This window comes from Trypanosoma cruzi, genomic scaffold (assembly GCF_000209065.1).
Source record: "Trypanosoma cruzi strain CL Brener 1047053516877 genomic scaffold, whole genome shotgun sequence".
NCBI classification, from domain to species: domain Eukaryota; phylum Euglenozoa; class Kinetoplastea; order Trypanosomatida; family Trypanosomatidae; genus Trypanosoma; species Trypanosoma cruzi.
In genome coordinates, this window is record NW_001849210.1 from 6,548 (window position 1) to 18,810 (window position 12,263).

The 12,263-nt window shown below is 61.9% G+C and overlaps 2 pseudogenes, besides 1 other annotated feature; both read left to right on the forward strand.

Moving 5' to 3' along the window:
• On the forward strand, positions 1-9,497 carry Tc00.1047053510781.10 (annotated as a pseudogene; the record flags this gene model as incomplete).
• Positions 1-12,263: a sequence feature (areas not merged during assembly with more than two copies in the genome that could not be assigned to a particular haplotype).
• On the forward strand, positions 10,675-11,934 carry Tc00.1047053510781.30 (annotated as a pseudogene).

Sequence of the window (12,263 nt, forward strand, 5' to 3'; positions counted from 1 at the left end):
GCTGCGCTGCCACCGGCGCGACGCTTGCCGCCGGGCCGACGATCACGAGCGGCGCTGTGTCCGTCCAGTGCAACCGTGCCGGCGGCCGCGTGCTGCAGAGCGGCGGCGACTACCGCTTGGCCGGCCTGCCCTCCGTGAGCGTGGTGCCGTGCGACGGCTGTGCGGCCGCGCTGGCGTGCTTCGATGCGCTGACGGCGTCTTTCTCCGAGTGCGTGTGCAGCTGCCGTGCCGGCGGTGTGGGCGAGGCGTGCCTGCCGTTTGACATGCCGCCTGCGAGTTCCGGTGGTGGCGGTGCGCAGGACTGCGTGAGTGGCGTGACGCTGATGGAGTCCGTGACGGTTGGCGGTGGGCGTGCGACGGCGTGCTTCGACTCGGTGGTGTTCAGCGGACCGATCACTGTGGCGGTGGACCTGCACTTGATGGACGCGTTCGCTGACGCGCTGAACGTGACGCTGCGACACTGCGTGCTTGTGGGCGGCGCGCAGCTGCGGATTGGCGGCCTCAGCGAGAGCACGGCGTACCTGGTGCCGCACGTCCTCGTCAACATGACGAATGTGACGTCGCTGGAGGGCACGATCGTGCTGCATGGCGCGATGCCGCTGAACTCGAGTGTGCTGCTGGCGAACTCGACGCTGCGCGCGACGGTTGGCGGGTCGCAGTACGTGCCGACGACTCCTGGCCACGAGAAATCCCGGTACGGCCCCGCGCTTGTTCTGGACGGCGTCCGGCTTCTGTCGACGTGGTTTGTCATGACGCGGTCGACGCTGGTGTGTGGCGGGGGTTCGTGCGCTGCGATCCTTGTGGAGCGCGGCCTCGGCGTGAACCTGTCCAGCGTCTTCTACATGGACAACTGCGCTGTCAATTCGCAGATGCACGTGATGTACGCTCTTGCGTCGGACCTGCGTGTCAGCGGCGGCTCCGTGTTCTCCATACAGAACAGCTCGTGGAGTGCTCCGAGCACCGAGTACTACAAAGGCGCGTGTGTGTTTGGGGACGTTGTGGTGGCTGGCGGCAGCGTGCTGCAGGTTGTGTCCAGCGAGTTCCGTCTCGGCTTCGCCATGCTCATGGCAAAAACGCTGACTGTGACTGACGGCAGCTGGCTGGTGCACCGCGACAACGCGTTCCGCACCGCCTACGTTGTGCACGTGGACAAATACGACGGCGTGGCGTTCCGCGATCGGAGTGTGTGGTCAATACTTCACAACGACTTTGGTTACGGCTCCTATTCGTCGACCACTGCATACATGACAAGTTTTTGGTCGGCACAAGACGACGCGAGCCCGATCATCTACGGCACGTGCAACGAGCTAAGAGGATCTCCTGTGACTGATTACGATGAAGACCTCTATATTAGGACACCCGTGACGGCATTGGACTGTGGCACTTGCACCGTGGACGCCGTGTGCTTCGCAGCGAGGACGAGCAGCGTCAGCGGCTGTGGGTGTGTGTGCGCTGCTGGCGGCTACGGCGACACGTGTCTGCCAGCTGCGGTTCCGGACGGCCTTGGGCCGCTCCCGCTACCCGACGCGGACGACACGGAGGTCCGCTGCGTGCACGGTGGCAGCATCAGCTCCGTGGACTATCCTGATCCCGGTGTGCGTGGCCTGTGCTTTGTCAACGTTACCTTCACTGCCACGATTCTGCTGGACCTGTGGAGCTTCGACGCGCCAGGAAAGACACTCAACATCACGCTGCTGCAGTGCGTCCTCATGGGCCTGTCGATCAAGGGGAGTGGTGCGAGCGTGCACGTGAACGTGACATCCTCGATGCTGGATTCTGGTGCATTGGAATTTGAGGGTGATTTTGGCGCGAGTTCCCAGATGCTGGTGGTGGGCAGTAAGCTCTTGTCAGCGTCGAGCCATGCTATTCAATTTCCAAGGTTTACTTTGGGTACGAACTCGACGCTGCTGCTGCTCGAAAACAACATGGAGGGGGAGAGTTTCGCAGTTTTTTTCCCCGTTCCTGTTGTTATTGATGGGGCCGGGATCGTTATTAAGGGAAATACGCTGAAGTCAACAAAGATGAGTTACAGCTCGGAGTCTGCGATTTATTATAAAGATGTTGATGTGAAGAACGGCGGCTACATTGACGTCGAGAACAACACGATGAGCGCAGCCATCGGCATTCATTTTCAGTTTTTGGTTTCTGTGAGCTCCGCGGGGCTGCTGAGAGTGGCGGACTGCACCTTCACTGGCAGCACGGAGGCATTCAATTCTGCTCTGGTGCAGTTGAGCGACTCGGTTACGCTTCAGGGTGGTGCGCAGTGGCGTGTGGAGGGCAACAACGTGAGCGCAGCCTCAGTATTGAGTATGCCGTTTTCCTGGTACAGTATTGGACTGTCGGGCAGCGGCACCACCGTGTCGCTTGCTCACAACCGTCAGGCGGACTCGAGTAAAGCCTTTGCGGAAATTACTTCATCGGATTCGATTGTGACGTCACCCGCGCGTTTTGTGGTTGGGTGCAACATGCAGGGCGAGAAGGAGGTGTCGTACGACGGCGTGTTTCCGGAGGACGTGGTGGTCTTCGGGTGCGGCACATGCAACGACGACGCGGCGTGCTACATGCCCGGGACGGAGTCGGTGGACCGCAGCTCGTGCTCGTGCAGCTGCAAGGGCGGATGGCATGGCGCGTCGTGTCTTCCCTTCGAGGTGCCTGACACGGTTGTGCCGCCCTTACCGGAGAGAGCCGTCGACGGCGACACGAGCTGCGTGGTGAACCAGACGCTGACGAGCCTCGCGCTGAACATGTGGAAGACGCACCACTGCTACGTGGGTGTGACATTCAGCGGCGTGGGTGCCGTGCTGACGCTCTCCCTCAACCGTATGCCGCTGCATCTCCCCATCAACATCACGCTCACTGGGTGCACATTCCGTGACGGAGCCGCGCTGCAGTTTGTTGGGGGCACTGAGGCGGCCGAGTCAGCCGGCGTCCTTATCCGCGTGAGCCAGACGGTGATGCGGTCCTCCGTTGTTTTATTTAGGCGTGCCCTCCCGCAGCACTGCGACATCGCCGTCACGGAAGTTGACGCGGAGCAGTCCTCCGATATCCAGCTTTCAGGCACTGCAAGCAGCAAGTTGAGCGTGGTGATGCTGGACGACGTCGTGTTGAGTGCGTCCTCGCTGTTGGTCAGCAACGTCAAGGCGCGTGCTTTGGGTTACGGTGGGTATGGTTTGTACTCGATCGGGACGCTGACGCTGGTGGGCGGCAGCTCGCTGTACACGCGGTACTGCAGCTTTCATAAATACACGCACATGTTGTACATGCATAGGCTCATTGCCAGTGATCGCTCAGTTTTTGCGCTGCTCAACAATACGATGGCCACCGGGACAAGTTTTCTGTATAAGTACTACGACTTCACCGTGTCGAATCACAGCGTGCTGCGCGTGGTGGGGAACAGCGGTTCCGTTTCCTACACCATCTATGCATATAATTCTTGGAGCGTCCGGAATTCAAGCTGGTTGGATTGGCGCGACAACGACGTGGGAGCGGGTGCGATGTTCCGCCACTTTTCCTTTGGCGGTTCTGTGAACATCGACGGCAGCAGTGTGGTGACGCTGACGGGCTGCAAGATGGGATCGACGGGGTTGTCGGAGTCTCTGCTGTCGCGGATTGACGCCGGCTACGGGTTTGTTGCTGGGTGTCTGACGGTTGCGGGACGGGTGCTGACGACGGCGGCTGAACTGGAGCTGAATGGCATCACTGACGTGACGACGGTTGAAGTGTGCGGGGAGTGCACGAAGGACGGCGACTGCTTTGCTCCGCTGACGACGGCGGTCAGCGACTGCAAGTGCCAGTGCGCTGCTGGAGGGCACGGCGATGTGTGCGTCCCGGCGCCTGTGCCTGCTGGCCCGCCACCACCAATGCTGCTCCCACCGCCACCGCCGCCGGTTGGTGAGTGCATCAGCGACATGGTGTACCCCGAGGTGGCGCAGTCTGTGGGCAGCGGGCTGTCGTGGCTGTGCTACCGCAACGTGACGTTCAGCGGGGGCGGCATGAGCCTGACGGTGCTGATAGGGGCGATGACGGGCGACGTGGCGAACATCACGTTCGATGGATGCACGTGGAGGGACGGCGCCGTGCTGTTGTTGTTGGGCAACGCGCACGCCGCTGTGGGGTCGCTGAACGTTTTTGTCACCGGCAACACGTTCGATGACGCGCTTCTCAGCCCGGAAGGTGATTTTCCACCGCACACGAACATCACGATCAGCGGGAACCGCTTCAAGGTCACGAGGCTGATCTCTCGGCCGGGTCTGGAAATATGGAGCCCGTCGTGTGTTGCGATGAATGGGCTGGCGGTCAGCAATGACTCCGCGGTGGTGCTCAGTGGCAATGTGTTTCAGACCGTGACGGCATCGTCAAGCGCCATTCACGTTGTTGGATCTGCGCTGAGGGTGTCGTGGCACTCCCTGTTTGCTGTGATGGGCAACATGTTTCATATGGACGACGGTGGCGCTAAGGTGATATATCTTGGAGGGTCTGGCCAATCCTCGTCGCTGGATGTACTGAACAACTCTGCCGTGGTGATCCGAGGCAACGTTGTGTCGAGGCCGGTGAGTTACTTCATGTTATTTTATTGGGCATTACGTGTGGAGTCCTGGTCAGCGGTTGTTTTTCAGGGCAATGACATGCAGGGAATTTTGAATGTGTTTCGTTCAATGTTTCTTTCCTATGTCTACTACAACTCCTGGCTGCAGTTGAGCGGCAACCTATGCCGTGAATCCCCATCGGATGCCTTTGCCTACGCATACCCCGGGGTGAATCTACGGAACTCCACGGTGTCTGTGTCCGGCAACAAATTCATTTCCAGCACGGGCACGCTGACAGTGCTTTGGATATACTCAGGGCCCAGCGATCTCACAAACGGAGCGGTTGTGGCCGCGTGCAACACTGTGAACGACAAGGAGGGGGTGGAATACAGTATTCCGTCCGTGTACAATGCGACCATACTGAGCTGCAGCGACCCATGCACCCTCGCGGCGTCGTGCTTCCCTGCGTATACGGCGACGGTCTCGAGTAATGACTGCGCCTGCAGGTGCGCGGAGGGCGGCCACGGCGATGCGTGCCTGCCCGTCGCTGTTCCCGAGCCCTCAAGCACTGACGGCGCCGACTCGTGCGTGCAGGACGTGATTGTGGATGGGGAGGTGAACGCCGGTTTCGGGACGTCGGTGGTGTGCTACGTTGGTGTGACCTTTGCGGCAGACGTCGTGGTGGACGTGGGCTTGATGTCAGGGAGCGTGCGCAACGTGACGCTGGCGAACTGCACGTTTGTGGGCGGAGCGAGCCTGTACGTTGTTGGGTGGCTGTCCGACCCGCCTGCTGGCCAGCGTGCCGATGTGTTGATCAGCGGGCTTGAGTCGCGTTCTGGCGGCGGTGTGCTGGTGGCGAACCGATTTCCGCCGGGCTCGCGCGTCACTGTGGTGGACTCGGTGCTGGTTGCAGAGAAGCGCGTTGCGTACCGCGGCGCCTACGACCTTGGCGACGCCTCCGCGTGCCTTGTGGTGCACAAGGTGAATCTGACGGGGAGCGTGCTGACCATTGCGCGCACGCAGGTGGCGGCGATGTTTCGGCGACGCTGTTGGCGTGTTGGTGGTTGGCGGCGTGGCGCTGTCGTCGCGCGGTGCGCTGTACGTGGACGGGCTGTCGGTGCAGACGGCGCTGGGGCTGTGCGTGTCGGTGGAGGGCGGTGTTGCGGCCAGCGGCGGTTCTGTGGTGGCGTTTGTTGACAGCGACTTCCTGCTGTGCAAGCACGCGGTGTCTGTGCGCGGGGCTGTGAGCGTGTCGGGCTCCGCTGTGGCGCTTGTGCGGAGCGACTTTGCGTCGACGGAGGACTACGCGGTTGCGTTTGATTCGACGGTGAGCCTAGTCGGCGGGTCGATGCTGCTGGCGAAGGGCAACGTGCACGACGGCGTCTCGAGGGAGATGCTCTACGCTGCTGGCGCCGTGACCGCTGCAGGGAGCACGCTGAGCTTTGTGCGCAACCGAGTGCTGCTGCCGCGGATGCTGTCGGTAAACCTGTCGCTTTCGGCTGGGGCGCATTTGAGGGTGGCATGCAACGACGCTGGTGGACGTGTCCTGTCGACGGCGGAGGAGTACGCAGCGGCTGGTTTTGGCGACGCTGGGAGCATCGACGTGGCTGGGTGCGACGCCTGCGACAGGGACACGCACTGCTACGCGCCCGGGACGGCGACGGCGAGCATGAAGGACGGTGTGTGCGTGTGCGCGTGCGGCAGCGGCGGGTACGGCGAGGCGTGCGTGCCTGTGGGAGCTCCCGCGCTGCCACCCGCCGTGGGCACTGCGTCGAGTGTGTTCGTCCGCGAGAACTTGACGGTGCGGTCGGTGTTCGTTGTGCCTGCCGGTGCGAGCGAGGTGACGCTGCGCCACGTTGTGCTGGACGGCGTGAGTCCTGTGCTCTACGTGCCGTGGATGGCGCGGGACGGCGTGCGGATTGTTGTGCAGAACGTGTCGCTGCAGAACGGCGCCGTGCTGTACGTGATGGGCGGTGGAGCGTTGCGCGGTGCAAGGGCGGCGGGGAGCGACGAGAGCGGGCCGGTGGAGCTGTCCGTGTGCGATGTGGAGGCGCTGAACGGCGCGATTGTGCTGACCGGCACGTATCCCGCGGGGTCCGTGCTGACGGTGACGGACTCCCTGCTGGTTGCCGCGAGGTCGACGCCGCTTGTGTATCTTTCCGGCTCGCAGTCCTCGCTGTATGCACCGGTGCTGGTGCTGTCGGGTCTGCGGCTCGTGCGGTCCGTGCTGGTTGTGTCTGGCGTTGCCCTCGTGACCGTGATGACTGGTGGGCGGACGGTGGTGGTGGACGGCGCCGTGCTGGAGGTCGTCGGTGGCGGTGTCGCACTGGACGCGGCTGTGTTCGGTGGCGAATATGCGTTGTACGCGAGTGCGCGCGTGGTTGCGTTGGAGGGCGCTGTTTTGCGCGTGTCGGGGAGCCAGGTGTACGCCGCGCATGGGTTGGTGTTCGACAACGGGGTGATGGCCAACGCGTCCGCCGTCGTAGTGAATGACAACGCCGGTGTGCTGACGGATGGCGCGCTGCTGGTGCTGCGGGAGGCGGTGTCGTTTGTTTGCGGGTCGTGGCTGTCGGTGCGCGGCAACAGCATCAGCGGCACGCTCCTGTCGGTGCCTCCCAACCCGCGCAGTGTGGAATTTGTGCAGAGCACGCTGACGCTTCACAAGAACGCCGGCAGTGGGCCCGTCGTGATGGACGGCACCGTTGAGCTCGGGGGCGCCGGCCGAAAGTTTGTCGTGGGGTGCCTGACGCTCAACGGGCAGGCGCTGCAGCCGATTGACTACAGGCCCGCCGGCATCATTGGGAAATTCCGTCCTGTGGCGTGCAGCGTGTGCGACGCCGACGTGCGCTGCTTTGCTGCTGCGACGAGGGCGATGTCGAGGTCGTGCGGCTGCCGCTGTGCTGAGGGCGGGTACGGGCGCGACTGCCTGCCGGTGTACCTGCCGCAGGTGGACGGGTGCAACCGCACGCCCGAGAAACCGCTGCTGAGCCACACGGCGACGCTGACGGCGACGTGCAGCCTGACACCAACGTGGACGCCAACGCCGCCAACAACGAGCCTGAGTACGACGCGCTACAGTCAGACGAACTACGGACCGACAGAGACGCTGCAGGTGACGCGAACGGAGACGCTGCTGCCCACGCCGACCCCGGCGGCGTCGGTGACGGCGACGGTGCTGCCGACCGCGACAATGACGGCATCGGAGTCACTGAGCATGAGCCTGTCGGTGAGCAGCACGCCGTGGTGGAGCGACGTGGCGTGTCCGACATTCGCCGTGACGACGACGGCGGCTGGTGGGAGCCTGACGCAGAACGACATTCGCGGCGGTGGGAGCGCCGTCCCGACACGGCTGATGGTGGTGCTGCCGCCGCCGTTTCGGTGGGCAAGCGACCCGCAGCTCGGCACGCACCTGAGCCTTGTGCCGGTGTCGACGGCGCAGCCGAGTGGGTTTGGTGGTCCGTGGGGAGCGATGCTGAGCAACGCGACGTGGGAGCGCAACGCGACGAATCCGTCCACCGTCCTGGAGCTGGCTGTGCCCGTGCACCGCGGTTACTTCATTGCTGCCGACGAGACGATAGTCATTCGCTGCGACGCTGCGGCGGTGTCTGGCGGCTGCAACGGTGTGCTACTTGGGTCTTTCACCATTGCGTCTAACACGCTGCCCGCCGTTGCCAGCGCCCTCTCGACGATCACCGGCGTTGTTGCGGGTGCGACGGCTGTTGCCGTGGTGGTGACCGGCGGGCTGGGCTCCATCCTGGAGATGCAGGCGCTCGGCGTGTTTGCGAGGGTGTCATGTGCCTCGGCGCAGGAGCGTGCGAGCACCGTTGCGCTGCCGTACTTCCTGTCGGTGTTCGCTGCCCTTGATCCGCTGTGGATGGTGGTGGGCAACGCGCTGCTCGCCGCTGTGTTCGGGTGCGTGCACTACGGTGTGACGGCGGCCTTCCAGCGGTGGCGCGGCGTGGACGCTGCGAGTGCGTGGGCGGCGATGCGCTTCCCGAGCCTGACGTACGTCGTGGCTCACGCGATGCACCTCGGCATCTTCTTCGGCTCCGTGGTTGCACTGGCGATGCCCGGCGCCCGCGTGCAGCACTATGTGATTGGTGTCGTTGGCGTGCTGTACGGAGTGGCGTTTCCTGCTGGCGTGTGCTACTTGATTGCCCGCCACACGGGCGCGAGCTTCACGAAGTACTGGCATTTTTTGAAGAAGCCGCTGCACGAGCGCCTGCTGTACCCCGTCGGGTATTGGCACCCCGCGGCGCAGCAGCGGATGTACGGCGGCATGCTGACGAACATGAAGGGCAACTACGTGTACTGGTGCGTGTTCCAGCTGTCGGTGCTGTGCGTGGTGGGCCTGATTGCGGCTGTGCACCCGCCCGCGGGAAGCTGCCACGTCCTGTACATCTGCATGGCAGCTGTGCTGCTTGCGGGTGCGGGCGTGGTTGCCTTCACGAACATGATGCGCTCGGCCTTCCTGACGGTGATGCGCACGGCGAGCTTTGTGCTCCTTGCGGCGCTGTGCGTGGTCAGCGCGGCCAACCATCTTGCGCCCAGCGACGGCGGAGCGAGGGCGTACGCAGCACTCCTGATGCTGCTGACCGCTGTGCTGCTTGCGGCCACTCTGTACTGTGCGGTTTTGTGGTACGTGGAGGATCGCCACTGGCAGGAACTGCGCGAGCCGCAGCGTGGAGGGCTGGATGCGCTGCTGCGCGATGACGAGGAGAGCGACGAAGAGTTGCGGAAGCACGACGACAGGACATCATCATCGTACGCTTCAGGCACCGCCAGCGCGTCGTCGTACCGACCACCCGCACCGCCGCGGCGGGAGCGCATCATTGTTGGCGACGAACGCAACCCAGACACCATTGACCGTCAGCCGCAGCCACTGGCAGTCGACGCCCACTCCAACGCATTAAGCTTCCTGGACCGTGCATCAACTACACGCGGGAGCGTGAATCACGCTATCCTGTGACATGCGCCACGTGAAATTTGTGTGCGGTGCTGGCCGACGGGGGGAGATGGCGCAGGGCCACGGCTGCTGCGCGCCACGGCCAGTCATTGTATGGCGCACCGACAGTGTTGTTCATTTTTGTTTTCATTGGTTCTTGTCTATTAATTTTCTGCCAGTGTTGGCTTGACTGTCTTGTATGTTCTGGATAATGTGTGTGAAGTTTTCATCGCCCTACGTTCTTACTTTGCTTAACTTAACTGCGCTGTGCTGTTTGTTGTAATTCTTTCTCGTTTCTTTTGTCACTCTGTGATCCACCACCACCAGCGGCCGCTGCGTGTATATCGCTGCGTGGAATTGGCGGGTGTGCGGTGCTGGCCGAAGTGGGGAGATGGCGCGGGGCCACGGCTGCTGCGCGTCACGGCCAGTCATTGTATGGCGCACCGACAGTGTTGTTCATTTTTGTTTTCATTGGTTCTTGTCTATTAATTTTCTGCCAGTGTTGGCTTGACTGTCTTGTATGTTCTGGATAATGTGTGTGAAGTTTTCATCGCCCTACGTTCTTACTTTGCTTAACTTAACTGCGCTGTGCTGTTTGTTGTAATTCTTTCTCGTTTCTCTTGTCACTCTGTGATCCGCCACCACAGCAGCTGCTGCGTGTATATCGCTGCGTGGAATTGGCGGGTGTGCGGTGCTGGCCGATGGGGGGAGATGGCGCAGGGCCACGGCCAGTCATTGTATGGCGCACCGATAGCGTCATTTATTTTTGTTTTTATTGGTTCTTGTATATTAATTCCTTTCTGCCAGTGTTGGCTTGACTGTCTTGTAATTTCCAGCGATTTTGTGGGGGCTACGCGTTTGTGGCTTGGCTGCGGCAGAAGTGAGCGCTTGGGTGTTGGAGCCCGCTGCGTGCATTTTTTGTTTTTTTTGGGTGTGATGCATCAGGTGGTGTGTGCTGTCCCGAAGTCCTGCCTCTCTCCTCCTGCCTGTTTGTTTTCCGTCCGCTGTGGCACTGCGGTGCACGGGCGAAGTAGTCGTCTGGATTCTTTTGTGATGCGTCGCATCTCACGCTTTGCTGCGCCGTTGGTCATGGAGGACGAAGTTGTGCCACGACGCGTGGGGATGATGCCAGCCGCACAGAGCGCAAGGAGGACGTTGTGACGCCGTGGGGTGTTGCCGCCACGGGCCCGAGGGGTGTGGACGATGGCCGCGTCCTCGCACTATTCGGGTCGGAGCCCGTTGATGAGCCCCTTCTGCAGCGGCTGGAGGAGACACGCAACGGACGGGAGGAGCACGCGCAGGCAACCGGCACCGCACAAGGGGAGGCGGGACAGATGGCATTGCACCATTTTTTTCCGCCGCGGCATTGTCTTCTCCCACAGGGATTTTGGAACCGCCCTTGACTGCGTGCGTGCGTCCCTTGCGACGGGGACACACCGCGCGTACTTGTACACTGGCCGTGGACCGAGCGCGCAGTCGATGCACATTGGCCATTGCATACCGTTTTTATTGACGCGGTACCTGCAGGATGCGCTCGGTCTTCCGTTGGTGATTCAGATGCCCGATGATGAGAAGCACTTCTTCCGCGACATTCCCGTCAGCGGGGAGAGGGCGAGCGGGTTGGTGGTGGAGAACATAAAAGACATCATTGCCTTTGGCTTCGATCCACGCAGGACATTTATATTCCGCAACACGGTGTACATGGGGGACATGTACCCAACTGTCGTGCAGGTGCAGCGCATGTTGACGCTGAGCGCTGTGAAGAATACATTTGGCCTGAAGGATAGCGACAATGTTGGAAAGGCAACCTTTCCAGCGGTGCAGGCCGCGCCGTGTTTTAGCAGTGCCTTCCCCTGTGTGCTACGACGGCTAGCTGGGGACCCGCCGCTGAAGTGCATCATTCCCTGTGCAATTGATCAGGACGCTTTTTTCCTCCTGGCACGCAACGTCGCGCCGCGTATGAAGTGCTGCGCCCCGCACTGCTGCACACAAAGTTCCTCCCCGCACTGAAGGGAGCGCAGTTCAAGATGAGCAGCAGCGCCGAGGGGAACGGAGTCATCACACTACACGACACGGAGCAGGAGGTGCGAAAGAAAGTGCGCAAGGCCTTCTCTGGTGGGGGGTGGCACGTGGGAGGACATGCGTGCGGAGGGTGTCAAACTGCACGCAGACGTGGCGTACCAACTCATTCGGTTCTTCTGCCCCGACGACAATCTCCTCGCGGAGGTGACGTCGAAGTACAGCAGGGGTGAGATGAGCAGCGCCGAGGTAAAGGACCTCGCCGCGGATGTCGTTGTGCGGCACGTCTTGTCGGGGTGGCGGGCGCGGCGGGCTGGCGTCACAGATGCCGACGTGGAACAGTTCTCCGGCATCCGCAGCATTCTTCTGTGAATGCCGGCAGGAGGGAGGAAGGGATGATGGGGGAGAGAGGGCGCACATGCAACGGGAGTGGTGTGGCTGAGTGTGGTGTCCGTGAAGATGATGCATGTGGGTGGGGACGTGCTGGTTGTTGTGGTGCCCACCGCGTATATTTGTTTGCTGTGGCTTCTGCTGGACTGCACGTGAACGCCTGGTGTTCCCCTTGCAGTTGTACAACAAGTATTTTACACCAACAGTAGATAGGGGACTATTAGGCTGCAATGGGGCGGGGGCCGCACCACGATGGCACGCGCCACGGGAAGGAGGGCCGCGGGATTTTCCGAGGAAGAAGGGGTGCGACACGACCCTACGAAAACGTTGATGGGTGCGGCATTTGCTGCGGGGATTGTTCAGAAGATGTAGCGGACGCTTCT